General features: G+C 41.4%; 1 long non-coding RNA gene across 1 annotated transcript; it reads left to right on the forward strand.

Annotated features, from left to right (window-relative positions):
* Positions 1 to 1,022: 1,022 nt before the first annotated feature.
* On the forward strand, positions 1,023 to 4,569 carry LOC309819105. The gene is made up of 3 exons (XR_014296408.1): positions 1,023 to 1,137; positions 3,284 to 3,347; positions 4,270 to 4,569. It is a non-coding gene; the product is annotated as an uncharacterized lncRNA (long non-coding RNA).
* Positions 4,570 to 13,322: the final 8,753 nt, after the last annotated feature.

Raw genomic sequence — 13,322 nt, forward strand, 5'->3', positions numbered from 1 at the left:
CTTAATGTTTTATAGGAAGAGCTTGAGAATTTCAAGCATAAAACACAACCAGAGTTGGAATACTATTTGGCAATAAAAAGGAACGAAGTGCTGATACATGCTACAGCATGGATGAGCCTTGAACACATGGTTAAGTGAAAGAAGACAGCCACAAAGGGACACATATTGTATGATTCTGTTTATACGAAAGATCCAGAATAGGCAAATCTACAAAGACAGAAAAGAGACTAGTGGTTGCTAGGGGCTGGGGGAAGGGAAGTGGGGAGTAACTGCTAAGGGGGCCTTCTTTTTGGAGTGATGTTACAGAGCAGTGACAGCCGTACAAATCTATCAGTATACTAAAAATCATGAACTGTACACTTTAAAAGGCTGAGCTTTTCGGTATGTGAATTATACTTCAATAAAGGTGTTACTTTAAAGATAAATAACAAAAAGCCACCACTTGTAAACCACAGTGAAAATTTCCTTGGGAAATTAAATTATGAAAGTCATCGACTAGAAAAGTAAGTTGGTTACCTGTGATGTTAGCAAAGTCAACCTCCTATTTTTTCTCCCATTCTACCAACAAGTACACGAACATAAAACTAGACAGTGTTCGAATCAAAGAATTCGGCACAGTTGGCCGTTAAACTAAAATAGTGAGTGCCTTCTTAGAATCTCCCACTCCTAAACTGTAGGGGGCTTCCACTTACGGAAGTAGTTTTCAACAGCAAGCTCAAGAAGGAACGTCAAACTGGATGACATTTGCCTAGACGCCCTACAAAAGCCAAAAACACTAGAAGGGGTGACACCTACACACTCCTAAGTCTGTGCACGTGTTAGGCTGCCCCCACCCAACACCAACGAGCAGCATGCACCATTCACCCAGATCCCAACTTGCTCACCATAAACTGACACACTATCAAGCCCTCTGGCTCATTTGTTTAAAAGGACAGACACAGCAACCCTCACCAGGTTCCCACTCGAGCCCAACCAGCCCCCGCCCTGCCCCTCCCCACCCCAAACCCACACACGTGTTAGCCCGACACCGCCCCACCGGGTCCCACGTGCACCTGGTCTAACACACTCCCCACGTGTGGGCGCCCCACGGGCTTCCTCAGCTGTCTGAGGTCACCGCGTGACCCTGGGTCTCCAGAGGTAGGAGAGGGGAAGGACGAGGCCCACGTCCCTGAGGTCCCAAGCCTTCGGGGAGTGTCCACACCCATCCTCCCTACTAACCCCAACAAATCCAAGGGCCGGGGGCGACGGCCCCTTTAAGACGCGGCCCAGTCGTCGCCCACAGAGAGGGGCGCAACGGGGCCTACACAACCCCCCCCCTCCGTTTGCCCGCCCACGTCTAGTCGCCTCACCTCGGGCCGCCGGGCCCCGCCGCCGCGGCGGCGGCGGAGGGGGGGCGGGGTGCGGGCGGGGTCCGGAGGGGGGGGTCGCCCCGCCGACGATGGAGCTGCGGTTCGCTCTCTGAGGCCGTGGGACGGTGACTGCGTTGGGCGTGGACGCTCCTAGCTCGCTCCCTCGGCGGCTCCTGGGACCCCAAGATGGCGGCGGCGCTGAGGCGGCTGCGGGCGCTGGGCCGGCGGCGGCGGCGGCCACTTTCACTCACTGAGAGGAGCGGAGCAGGGACACGGGGAGCCATGGCGGGGGGGAGGAGAGGCGCCATAGCCAGGCCAGAACAATCGAGCCGCTACTCAGCGGGCTTACCGCTGCCCCGCCCACGCTCACTGCTCGTCGCCAGCCCGTGGCCGTCCGCAGTGCAGCTGCGGTCGGCCTCGTGCAGCTCGCACCCCGCCGCTACAGCCTGACGCCCCGCGCGGACCGGGGTTCGGGGGGAGATCCTGATCCATGCCATCTGAGTGCAGATTGGTCGGGGCTGGGACTGCCGAAGATTGCCGAAAGGCGGCGGGGAGGAGGAGGAGGATGTCATCGCTAGAGTGAGCAAGCAGATCTCGCGGGAGCAAATGTCGCGAGACCTCTCCAGGTCTGCAACCGCCAAAGAAAGGTTACTTTTCCCGGAAGTAACGTCAGTCGAAACGGCACGGGATCCTGGGAATATTCGTTCCCTGAGGCAGGAGCTTGGGGGGGTGCTTGTGATTAGTTTGTTAGGGGCTACCAAACACTGCTGAGTTCACCTGAGGGAAAGTATAGGCTCGGGTGTGATATTTTATCCTGTTTTTGGCCCCTTTGGGTGGGGTTGTATACTGTGGGGAAGTGCATGCTCCGTGGAACCTCTCGTAACAGTAGTTTGGGGCTCCACTTTAGGCTCAGCGACCAAGACTGTGATGCTGTGGCATATTTGTGCAAGGCGCCAAGGTGAAGGCTTTAGGATTCAAGTACTTGGGAACACACAGACCTGTCATCAGAAATGCCTCCCTATTCTAACACTCACCCAGTGAGCCTCTGAAAAGGGAATAATTTGACTTGTCTGTGCCAACTCCATAGTTTGCGACCCCTACTACCCACATTTACTAAAGTTAATGCAATTCAATTACCAGCATCTGTGATGAGAAGTACCTAGTGTAGAGCCTAACTGCAGATAAGGATTAGAAGAACTTACTGAAAGTTAACTATTCTATTTCTGTTCCCTCATGTCTCATGTTTTAATTCATTTCAGCCTGGCCCTTAGCACGTAAGCAGAACAGCATTTGCTTAAGGTCACTAAGTAGCCGCCTTGTGCCAAATTCGCTGGACTTTGAGAAGTTAGTTTTGCTTAAAGGCAAAAGTATAATATACACCCTTTGTGAAAGAAAGAAGGGGACATAAAACACACAAATACCTGCTCATTTGTCAGGGGAGGGATAAACCAGAAGTTAAGGTGAATGATGTCCTATGTGAGAAGGGTGGCAAGAAGGGGAGGATTGGAACAAGGTAGCAGGATCGACAAAGGAGTGGCAGATATTTTTATATAGGACTGTCTCTTAGAACCATATGTTTCACATACCCAAAAACATAAACACCTAAAACCAACTACGATAATATTTGAGTAACAACCAGCTGATTGGAGCATAAATCAAAAAGAAAAGAATAAAGGGGGAAAAGTCAGTGAGCTGCGGAGGGACCAAGTTGTATGGTCCTTTAAAGTTCAGACGTATAGGTTGTCTGTTGTATTTGTTTTCTGTTGCTGTGCTAACAAATTACCACAAATATAGTGGCTTAACACAGACTTACTATCCTACAATTCTGTAAGTCAGAAGTCTGACTCGGGTCTCAAACTGGGCTAAAATCAAGGTGTTGGCAGGGCTGCCTTACTTTCTGGGGGCTCAAGGGAAGAATTTGTTTCCTTTTCCAGCTTCCAGAGGCTACTTGCATTCCTCGGCTCCTGGCTCCCTTCTTCCATCTAAAAGCCAGCAATGGTAGGTTGGGTCCTTCTCATGTGATATCTGACCAACTCTTACCCTTTTAAGGATCCTTGTGACTACAACAGGCCCACCCAGATAATCTAGGATAAGCTCCCTATTTTAAAATCAACTGATTAGCAACTTTTAGCTCACCTGCAACCTTAATCCCCCTTTGTCTGTAACCTAATATATTCACAGGTTTTGTGGACATCCTTGGGGGAAGGCTATTATTCTGCCTGCCCCCCCCAGTTCTGTTCTAGAACTTTTGATGTACAACTCTCATCTTTCATCTATGACTTTCACATTAAAGTCCAGTTTTTTCTCATCTCTAATACAGTCTTGCATTCTTTTTTTTATTTTTTTTTTGGCCTTGCTGCGTGGCTTGTGGGATCCTAATTCCCGGACCAGGGATCAAACCCGGGCTTCTGCAATGGAAGCTCGGAGTCCTAACCACTGGAGTGCCAGGGAATTCCCTAATCTTGCATTATTGATTGAAGGTCTTTGTACATTCTTTGCCTCAGAGATTTAGTACCTCACATAAAGTTTAATCCACAATTTCTTTGTAATTTGGATTTAAATTGAGATTTAATGTTTTCTAGAAATATCTTGATTTTATTTTACAGTTCATTGTAACATTTTCTGTTTTCTATCCAAATAAAGGAATCTCTTTGGCTTTCTTTAAAAACTGTTCATAATATTAAGAAAAATCATTCAATATGCAATATTTAATTTTATTAGGGTAATGTTTAAAATACATTAGAAAATAAAGGAAACAGATCATTTAATGATAATTTTGAGGGAACTGTGCAATTTAGGATATGTATTTTATTTCCAATAATAAAGCAATAAACAAAAAGAAAACCCACTATGTGTCAGGGTAGAGGAAAGACCCAAAACTGAATATAAACACTAAGGAATGAACTTGACTGTTTTACAGATGAGTAACACAGCGACTCTACAAGGGGTGGGGAGGAAAAGAACTCACCTAAGTACTGAGGAAAACAGTATCTTGACTGGATACCTAAGAATAAACCAACTGAACTGTACATAAATTCTGTGATCCACATCGTAAGTATTTCTCTCCAGTATGCATGTTAGAATTAAGCAAATATATTGTAGATCATAAGCTGTGTTTCTCACTGTTGGAGAAAAAAGTTATTAAGTAAGGAAGAGGGGAAAGCTAAAATGAAGGCTGTGGTGTTGGATTGGATTCTGAGGTATCTGTATAAACTCATGGTTTTTAATATATGTAAAATAGGTACAGAAATTTAGATTGGTGTGTATGTGTGAATTAATAAACATATTTCCTAGTTCTGTCTGCTGAGAGTATTTAGAAGCAATGAGGATACCTAGCATCCAGATCTTGATTTCTAAACACCATTTTCCAATAAAAAGAACAAGGAGAACCTTGGAGAAATAACTGATTCCTAGGCTGAGGCAGGGAAACTACCAGATGAGCCTGGAATATATTGTGGTGCCAGGAAATAATGCTTAAAAAAGGATGTCACAAGAACACAGCAGCCAATCTGAAAGAGCTCCTAATGGCCAAAGCAACAAAATAAAAATGACAATATTGCATTATGACCCATGGACCCATGGTATTTATTTTTAATATTCATGCATCCATACTGATACAAACAAATAATTGGTTATTTAAATGGATGGGAGAAAAGGGACAACCCTTTCTTAGAGTAGAATTCCAATTAATAAATGGAGAAGGAAAGAGGGATAACAAAAATCACCACTAGGCAAACATTGCAGTAATAACTTGCAGACACGATCCACAGATGGATGCTAAATTAGTAGGTGAAAATTTGAGGAGAAACAGGATTTACATAGATTCAAAGTGTTTCACCCAAGATACATTTTAGCACAAAGGGAAAGATAGTAACTTAATAATGGTGAGGGACTTCCCTGGTGGCATAGTGGTTAAGAATCTGCCTGCCAACGAAGGGGAAATGCGTTTGATCCTTGGTCTGGGAAGATCCCATATGCCACGGAGCAGTTAAGCCCATGTGCCACAACTACCGAGCCTGCACTCTAGAGCCCATGAGCCACAACTACTGAGGCTGCATGCCCCAACTACTGAAGCCCGCGCACCTAGAGCCTGTGCTTCTCAAGAAGAGAAGCCACCATTGGGCTTCCCTGGTGGCGCAGTGGTTGAGAGTCCGCCTGCCGATGCAGGGGACGCGGGTTTGTGCCGCGGTCTGCGAAGATCCCACATGCCGCGGAGCGGCTGGGCCCGTGAGCCATGGCCGCTGAGCCTGCGCGTCTGGAGCCTGTGCTCCGCAACGGGAGAGGCAACAGCAGTGAGAGGCCCGCGGACCGCAAAAAAAAAAAAAAAAAAAAAGAGACGCCACCACAATGAGAAGCCCGCACACCGCAGCAAAGAGTAGACCCCACTCACCGCAACTAGAGAAAGCCCACGCACAGCAACGAAGACCCGGAGCAGCAAAAAAATTAATTAATTAATTAATTTTAAAAAATAATGATGGAACTCAGCAAACCACCTTAACCAAGTGATCAAGATAAACATCATCAGTAACAAGACATATTTACATCATGAACCCCTTGATATTTTGCATTGAGAAGGACAGTATCATTTCTGTGGTATTCTTGCTGAAAATGTATAATCTCATTCCAATCATGAAAAAAGCATTAGACAATCTGAAATTGGGGGACTTTCCAAAAGAGAATTGATCAATACTCTTCCAAACTGTCAAGATAATGAAAGACAAGGAAAGACCTGAAGACAACTGCAGACTGCTAGAGACTGGGAAGAAATAACAAGTAAATCTAATGTAGAGTCCTGGAAAGGATCCTGTAAAGGAAAAGGGACATTGGTGGGAAAACTGGTGACATTTGTATAAGGTCTCTAATTTAGTTTGTAATATTGTACTAATGTTAATTCCCTTGTTTCCATAACTATACTAAGGTTATGTAAGATGTTAACGCTGGGGAAGCTGGGTGAAAATAATACAGGAAATCTTTTTTGCACCTTCTCTGTAAGCCTAACATTAGTTCAAAATAAAAAGTTAAATTTTTTTTTAATTCCACTTAACTTTTCAACTGTATTCATCTCCATTCTTGAAATACCGTCTTCCCTTAACTTTGGAATCACAATGTTCTCCTGGTTTTCTTCACTTTGGACAGTTTTTTATAACCACAGCAACTAGTCCACTGGTTCATGGATTCTGGTCTTGATAAAATTAGGGATATGCAGGAACTTACATGAGAGTACAAAACTATTTTAAGACACACTCTTCTCAAATTCCTTAGCTAAGTTGAAATCACAGGAGACATAGGGGGACTTCACTTGAGAGGAGCCAGAAGTATCAACATAACCTTTTCTCAGATGTAGCGGAGATGGCCACTATATGAGCAGTAATAACCGTGAAACTGCCCCCACCAACCATCAGCTCCATCCGGAAAAGGGAGAGTTCCCACCGTCCTAACTGCTCTCTGGAATTCCAGGGAAAACAGGGAGGTGAAGAGCAAGTGCATTCTGCCTGGTATCTGCAGCATACACACTTTAAACATTAAAGCAAGGGCCAGAAACTGGTGGTCTTTGGCCATAACCAGCCTCCAGGTGTGTGTTTTGTTTTGTTTGAGGGTTTTTTTTTTGAAAACTAAGAATAACAACACTGGTCCAATAGCTGAATGGAAGTGAACTGTAGCTTCTCCCTTTAAGCATGGTATATGCTTTCCTGTTCACCAGAGTCCCTATTACTACTGGTGACACTACTTAAACCCAATCCACTGACACTTTCCACAACTGCCCAACTTCTGCAGATATTTGAGCTTGCAGTTCCTACAATAAAAGATTTTTATTTGTTTGAATTTGTCACTCTTGCTGAGATGGTTTTTGTTCTAATTAGCATGGGTGAGTAAATGCTGTTTTGAAAGCACAAAAACATAATAATAGCTAACATTTTGTCAGCACCTATAGGCAGTGCTCTAGGAGCAATACACATTTAGCCTTCATGAAAGCCCTTTATTTCCATTTTGTGAAAAGGGAACTGAGGCTTAACTTGATTAGGTAATTAAGTAACTTGTTCAAGCTCACACAGATAGTAAGTGATAAAGCAGGGACTCAAACCCAGGTCTTCAGAGGCCAAGTTCTGTATTCTTACACTATACCAAACGTCTGCTCTTATCAATTTAATTTGCTTTACTGACTTGGTTGTCTATCTGTAATCTTTGATGCTATCACTCATTTATTTTAAAATTATGAAATATATACCAGCACAAAGAAAAATATAGGGAAAAATATAACAAACATTTGTGTACCCACCACCAGATTTGTCAAATCTTAATATTTTGTCATATTTGTTTTTATTAATAAAACATTACAAATATAGCTGATGCCATATGTAGCCCTTTTTATTCCCTTTCTCCTCTCTTACCACTCCCAGAGATAACCACTATCCTGAATTTGTTATTAACAATACCCATCCATGTTTTATATGTATATATATCTTCATAAAAATTATATATATCTTCACTTGCTCTTTTCAGTCAACATTATGTTTTTGAGGCTTATCCATGTTAATATGTGTAGCTTTAATTTATTTTATATTTTTATTTTTTTTTAATTTGGGGGGACTTCAGATTCACAAAAACAGATTGATCATAATCTTTGGTTCATGACACATCAGAAGTCTGTCACTGGCTTCTTTCTATTTAGTTTACTTTTTTTTTTAATTTTTAAAAATTTTTTATTATTTTGGCTGCATTAGGTCTTCGTTGCTGTGCACGGGCTTTCTCTAGTTGCCGTGAGCGGGGGCTACTCTTCGTTGCAGTGCATGGGCTTCTCACTGCGGTGGTTTCTCTTGTTGCAAAGCACAGGCTCTAGGCACACGGGCTCAGTAGTTGTGGCGCACGGGCTTAGTTGGTCCACGGCATGTGGGATATTCCCGGACCAGGGCTCGAACGTGTGTCCGCTGCATCGGCAGGCGGATTCGTAACCACTGCGCCACAAGGGAAGTCTGGGTATCCTGTTATACGTAGTCTTTTGGGACTTACCTTTTCCACTTAATGTTGATAAAACTGTTAGGTGTCACTGGAGCTGGTAGTTTTTAAAACAGCTTTATTGGGATTTCATTCACATACCCAAAACCGCATCCACTGAAATGTGTGTAATTCAATGTTTTTTAGTATCTTCACAGAGTTGTGCAACCGTCATCATAATCTAATTTTAGAACATTTTCCTTTCCTGGAAAAGAAATGCCCATCCCCATGAGCTATGAGCTTCACTCCCCATCCCGAAGCCCCACCTCCACCCATGTAACCACTTAACCTTTCTGTCTCTATAGATTATTTATTTATTTATTTATTTATTTATTTTTTTTTTTTTGCTGTACGCGGGCCTCTCACTGTTGTGGCCTCTCCCGTTGCGGAGCACAGGCTCCAGACGCGCAGGCTCAGTGGCCGTGGCTCACGGGCTCAGCCGCTCCGCGGCATGTGGGATCTTCCCGGACCGGGGCACAAACCCGCGTCCCCTGCATCGGCAGGCGGACTCTCAACTACTGCGCCACCAGGGAAGCCCTATTTAATTAATTTTTACTGTTGTATAATATTACCTTGTTTATACCATAGTTTATTTACCCACTCTCCCACTGATGGGCATTTGGGTTGTTTTCCAGGTTTTCACTGTTATGAATAGTGTTGGTCTGAACAGTCTTGTATCTGTCCTGTCTTGCGCATGCATGTCCAAGATGTTTTCTTTGGCATATACATAATAGTAGACTTACAGGATCATAAATATGCAAGTGCTCAAGTAAAGAAAATAATTAAAACTATTTGGAAACTATATTCCCAAGTAGTTGTGCAATTATACACTCTCACCAGCAATAAAAAAGAGAGATTGTGGATTACTATCTCTCCAAAATTTTATAAGGTTGAACAGCTCCTCAAACGTTTATTGGCCATTTGTGTTGCTCTTCTGTGAAATCCCTGTTCATGTCTTTTGCCTCTGTTTCTATTAGGTGTGTGTGTGCGCACGCTTTTCTTATTGATTTGAAAGAGTTCTTAATTTATTCTTGATACAAATCCTTTGCTATTTCTGCCTATTGTGAATATCTTTCTCCAGTTTGCTACTTATCTTTTGGCTTTCTTCAATGTCCCTTAAAGAAAAGTTCTCAATTCTAATAGCCAAATTTATCAATATTCTCTTCTAAATCAAATGTTTTTAATGTTTTGCTTAAGATATCTTTCCCTATTCCACAATCAAAAAAAAAAAATCCACCAGTATATTCTACTGAGGTGTTTTTTTTCAACACTTAGATCTTTAATCCTGGAATTTTTTAATATGTTGAAAAGTAAATATCCAATTCATCTTTTTGCATAGAGAGATCCATTTTTTCCAAATCCATTTATTGAAATGTTGATCGTTCCTTTCTCACTGCTTTGACATGCTGTCTCTGTTTTTTACTAAAGTTCTACATTATGATGGTCTGTTTCTGGACTTATTCTATTCCATTGGTCAACTTGTCTGTCCCTGTGCCAATGTCACATTGTCTTAATTAGTACAATTTCAAAATAAGTTCTGATACTTGGTAGGCAAGTCATTCTCCCTTCATCTTCAGAAATGTTCAGCTATTTTTTGGTCCTTTATTCTTCCATTTAAATTTAATATCATTTTATCAATTTTAATGAAAAATGTGGTTGGCAGTTTTATTGTATCTCATTGAATCCATAGATCAATTCAGAGAGCTTTGACATTTCATGATATTAAATCTTCCTATCTGTGAACATAGTAGCTCTACATTTATTAGTTTTGTTTAGAGCCTCTTTACTACCTCTTAATAACATTTTATAGTTTTTCCTGTAGGAGCCTCAGACCACTTTCGTTAGATTTATTCTTAATTACTTGACATTCTCAAATATTATTTAACCTTACATAGTAATAAACAAACTGTTAAGAGTTGTCTTCTCTTTTATATTGCACATCTTTCTTGTGCACCTACGGGAGTCTTTCTAGGGTATACACTTACTACTGAAACTGTTGAGTCATAGGGTATATGCATCTTCAAATAAAAGTGCTCTGTGAATAATAACAGCCAAAAAAAACTCCACACAAATGTAAGTTGGTAGTGAACACTTAAGAAATATCTGATGAAGGAACTATCCCAATTGAAATAGTGAAATGAATTTTACCACATGGTAATCATGGTACAGCCAAAGTTATACTGGAAGAGAGGCATATTCAGAGTGGAGGATGGAATGTCCTGACAGTTTTAGAATGAGTGTCATCAGGAAAGTCCTTCCTCTGAAAAGGAAAACAAAGCAGCTGTGGGAGAATCTTTGAGAAATATAAAGAATTAATTAGAGAAGCTCATTACTAAAAATATTTGTTTTCTTTCTAGAAAAGCAATCTGGCCAAGTTGAGGGAAATAGCAAATAACTACTAACCCTAAATAGTATCTTCCACATTAAGTTTCTCAGCATTTAACATCTACAGATAAGACAGGCAGAGCTAAACTGATTGCAAGGAGAGATTTAAAAAAAACTTCACATGTATCTGGTATTAATGTTATATATTTACGTTTATATTCATCATCTCATATGATATTATAAAGGTGATAGTATGAACATCTCTGCTTTATAGATGACAAAAAAGAACCTCAAGGAGATTAAGTCTAAAATCACAAAACTAGTCCATTAGTAAATCCAGGACTTGACTCAAGATATGTGAAAGAAATTCAGAGCATTCTGGTGAAAAGCTCTGAGGCACAATACAAAGATTTTTAACTCCTTAGGGCATGCCAGAATTTTAAGACAGTAGGTAAAACAAAGTACAAAAAAAATTCAATATATTTAGTGGTAATGACAACAGACCCCTTTTAAGCTGGTGCTAGAGTCAGAAGCCTGGCAAGAAGGATGATGTAAAAAGGATAAATAAATTTAGCCATGAGCGTATAAAACATGACTGACAGAAAGTTTTACAAATAGTTTTACATATTTAGCTTCTTTTCTCCTTTGTGGTTATTTCGTAATAGGAAAGATATAACCAGGAGAGTTAGATTGTTATGAGGATGTGTTCAAATATCTATAGAAGGATAATATTTAATATTGCCTTAGAGGTAGGTGCAGCGGATAGTTCTGATGCCGATAATGTCTTCCATGTAGTTTGAGCTTTCATATATCTTATCTGAAGTGGTAGCCTCAGTTTCTACCTTGAAGTCCGAAGAATATGAAAACTTACCATGTGGGTAAGTGGGACACAAGAAATAAAGGACAATAACAGTGTGAAATGGTGGGGCCACTCTGGAAACATTCTGGCAGTTCTTCAAAATGTTAAGTACATTGCTACCATTTGATCCAGCACTCCACTCCTAGGTCTAGACACAAGAGAAATGAAAACATATGTCCACACAAAAACTTGTACACAAATTTTCATAGCAACATTATTCATAATAGCCAAAGGTATACCTAAATGTCCATCAACCAATGAATGGGTAAACAAATGTGGGATATCCATACAATGGAATATTATTCATTAATAAAAAGGAATGAAGTACTGGCACATGCTGCAACATGAATGAACCTTGAAAGCATTACACTAACTGAAAGAAGTCAGTCACAAAAGACTACATATTACATGATTCTATGCGTGTGAAATGTCCAGAATAGGAAAAGCTATAGAGATAGAAAGTAGATCAGTGATAGCTTAGGGCAGGGAAGGGTGTGGGAAGAGGCAGTAATAGCTAAAGGGTACAGAGTTTCTTTTTTGAGGTGATGAAAATATTCTAAAATTGATTGTGGGGATTTCCCTGGTGGTCCAGTGGTTAAGACTATGCGCTTCCACTGCAAGGGGCACGGGTTCGATCCTTAGTTGGGGAACTAAGTTCTTGCATGCGGCGCTGAGCGGCCATAAATAAATAAATAAATAAATAAATAAAATTGATTGTGGTGATAGTTGCATGTAACTGTGAATATACTAAAACTGCTGAATTGTACACTTTAAATTGATGTATTGTGCGGTATGTGAATGTATCTCAATAAAGCTGTAAAATAGAAAAGAAAAGGAACAGACCAGATCTCCCCAGCAGCATCCTCCAGGGCCCCCTTCTTTTTCCTAGACAATGCTAAAAACAAAACAAAATGAAAAAAAAACAAAAACAAAAACTAGAGGTGTTCTTAAATTTATCTGTTAGTGGATGTGTCCACATTTTAGCTGTTCAGAATAATCCCAGCAAGGTTATCACTGAACTCAAATAGAAAGTGATAATAGGACAGCCCAGAGACCAGTCTGGTTCTAGCCCAAATCTAAAGGTCCTGTGAGGCTGAGAGAGTATTCCTTAGTTGGTCCCTAGCAACCTTAAGTACCTGTACATGTCCCAGGCCTATCCTTATCTGAATTCATACCCCATAAATCTGGACCATATCTGGACAGATGTCAGGGACAGGATGAATAACTACTCATCATCTCTTCTCTTTGCCAGTGCAGGCAATGTATGCCTGGGGAATGTTGTGTGTCAGATCTAACAAAGGGGAGAAACCAGTTTGACTTCATGCCAGTGCTAGAAGTGACATGACAAAGAAGGCTGGAACTGAACCATGCATGGCACAATGGACTCTGAAGGAGAAGACAGGTTCCCCTCAAGTTTTAAAGCAAGAGACAAACTCAATCAAGGGTTCTAGGTTGTTTCTACCACCAGCCTGTTTTCTTTCCCCATGTCGGGAGCATACTGGGCAGGGTCTAGAAGAGCTTCCATGTGCTTGTCTCCCATTGATATGTGCTCAAGCCAAGTCCCAGGGAGAGCAAACCCCTTGCTCCAAGAGGACCAAATCCAGCTAGCTCTTAACAGGTCCACTTATTCTATGAAAAGCATAATAAACAACAAGGTCCTACTGTATAGCACAGAGAACTGAATCACTTTGCTGTACAGCAGTAATTAACTATACTTCAATGCTGTACAGCATTGTAAATCAAGTATACTTCAATTAAAAAAAAAAAGTGAAAAGCATGAAACATTCAGGCAGTTT

Source organism: Grampus griseus, assembly GCF_964374135.1.
Source record: "Grampus griseus genome assembly, chromosome: 2".
NCBI lineage: Eukaryota > Metazoa > Chordata > Mammalia > Artiodactyla > Delphinidae > Grampus > Grampus griseus.